Source organism: Mytilus trossulus, chromosome 5, assembly GCF_036588685.1.
Source record: "Mytilus trossulus isolate FHL-02 chromosome 5, PNRI_Mtr1.1.1.hap1, whole genome shotgun sequence".
Taxonomy (NCBI): Eukaryota; Metazoa; Mollusca; class Bivalvia; order Mytilida; family Mytilidae; genus Mytilus; species Mytilus trossulus.
This window is the reverse complement of record NC_086377.1, coordinates 79,746,272-79,749,812: the sequence shown is the minus strand read 5'-3', so window position 1 is coordinate 79,749,812 and position 3,541 is coordinate 79,746,272.

Below are 3,541 nucleotides of genomic sequence, written 5' to 3'. Positions count from 1 at the left end.
ATCTACATATAAAAAGACTCATACATCAACACAATGACATATTGATACCTTGAGAGACCTAAAAATCAATGCATTGCCATATAAACACACTGACAGATTAACAGTTTCAAACATGAAACATTAATACACTGATATATCAATACATTAACACTTACATCGACACATAAACATATTGACACACTGACAGATCAACACATCAACTGACTCATACATCAACATTTGACATATCAACACATTGACAGATCAACACATTAACAGACTCACACATCAACACATATACATATTGACACATCAACATATCAACACATTAACATACTAAAACATCTACACATTGATACATCGACACACTAACAGATTTAACACATCAACACATTGACATATTGATACACTGACAGATCAACATATTAACAGACTGGTACATCAACACATTGACATTTTGACACACTGACAAATCAACATATAAACACACTCAAACATTAACAAGTTGACTTAATGACACACTGACAAATCAAAAAAATAAACAGACCCATACATCAGCACATATACATTTTGAAACATTGACAAACTTAACACATTAAAAGATTCACACTGATAGATCAACATATTAAAAGACTCGTACATCAACACAATGACATATTGAACATACACATTGACATATTGACACACTGACAGATCAACATATTACCAGTCTCCCACTTCAACAATTTGACATATCCACACACTGACAAATCAACACTTTAACACACATTTGTCATCACGCTGATAGATCAACACATTGACAGGCTCATACATCAACACATTGACATATTGACACACTTACATATCAACATATAACCAGATTCATACATCAACACATTGACATATTGACACACTTACATATCAACATATAACCAGATTCATACATCAACACATTGACATATTGACACACTTACATAACAACATATAACCAGATTCATACATCAACATATTGACATATTGACACACTTACATATCAACATATAACCAGATTCATACATCAACACATTGACATATTGACACACTTACATATCAACATATAACCAGATTCATGCATCAACACATTGACATATTGACACACTTACATATCAACATATAACCAGATTCATACATCAACACATTGACCTATTGACACACTTACATATCAACATATAACCAGACTCATACATCAACACATTGACATATTGACACACTTACATATCAACATATAACCAGATTCATACATCAACATATTGACATATTGACACACTTACATATCAACATATAACCAGATTCATACATCAACACATTGACATATTGACACACTTACATAACAACATATAACCAGATTCATACATCAACACATTGACATATTGACACACTTACATATCAACATATAACCAGATTCATGCATCAACACATTGACATATTGACACACTTACATATCAACATATAACCAGATTCATACATCAACACATTGACCTATTGACACACTTACATATCAACATATAACCAGACTCATACATCAACACATTGACATATTGACACACTTACATATCAACATATAACCAGATTCATACATCAACACATTGACATATTGACACACTTACATAACAACATATAACCAGATTCATACATCAACACATTGACATATTGACACACTTACATATCAACATATAACCAGATTCATACATCTACACATTGACATATTGAAACATTGACAGATCAACACTTAAGCACACATACATCATCACGCTAATAGATCAACACATTGATAGACTCATGCATCAGCACATTGGATATTGACACACTGACATATCAACATATAACCAGACTCAAACATCAACACATTGACATATTGGCACACTGACATATCAACATATAACCAGACTCAAACATCAACACATTGCCATATTGACACACTGACATATCAACATATAACCAGACTCAAACATCAACACATTGACATATTGACACACTGAATATCAACATCTTACCAGACTCAAACATAAACACATTGACAGATGAACACATTAATAGACTCATACATTGACACATTGACAGATCTACACATTAACAGACTGAAACATTTGCATATTGACAATTTGACACACTGACAAATCAACACATTAACAGACTAAAATATTCACACGTCGACATATTGACACATTGACAGGATCATACATCAATACATAGACATATAGACACTCTTGACATATTGAACCACAAACATATTGAACAACTCATACATTAACACATTGACACACTGTCAAATCAACACATTAACAGTCTCTAACTTCCACAAGTTGACATTACGACACATTAACAGACTCACACAGCAACTCATTCGGATATTGACACACTGACAGATGAACACTATTACAGATTCATAAATCTACACATGACATATCAACACATCAACATATCAACACATAAACATACTAAAACATCTACACATTGACACATCGCCACACTGACAAATCAACACATTAACATACTTCTACATCATCACACTGACAAAATCAACACATTAACAAATTCTACATCATCACACTGTCAAATCAACGCATTAACAGTCTCTAACATCCACAAGTTGACATTACGACACATTAACAGACTCACACAGCAACACATTTGCATATTGACACACTGACAGATGAACACTATTACAGATTCATAAATCTACACATGACATATCAAAACATCAACATATCAACACATTAACATACTAAAACATCTACACATTGATACATCGACATACTGACAAATCAACCCATTAACACTCATACATCAAAACACTGACAGATCTACATAGAACTAGACTCATACATCAACACCATGACATATTGATACCTTGAGAGACTTAAAAATCAATGCATTGCCATATAAACACACTGACAGATTAACACATTAACAGATTCAAACATCAATGCATTAACATACTGATATATCAATACATTAACACTCATACATCGACACATAAACATATTGACACACTGACATATTAACTAAAATTTCAGACTCATACATACACCTTGACATATTGGCACACTAACAGATCAACAAATTAACAGACTTGTACATCAACATGTAGACATATCAACACACTTATAAATTAACACATTAACAGATAAATTCATCCACACAGAGATATCGACAAACTGACATTTTAACACATTATCATGCAGACTCATACATCGACACAGACATATTGACACACTGAAATTTCAACACATTAAAATATTCATATATCAACACATTAATATATTAAAACACTAACAACTTAACACATTAACAAACTTCTACATCATTACACCAATAATTCAATACATAAACAGGCTAATACATCAACACATAGACATAAAGACATTGTGACATATTTAACACATTGACATATCGAAAAGATGACATATCAACATATTGACCAACAAATGAGGAGAAATTATCTATGAGCATGATGAGTGTTTGTATGGATACATTTTTTTTTTCACAACATGAACAAATCAAAACTTTCCAATTTTTTTTAATTTTTTTTAGATTACATCGG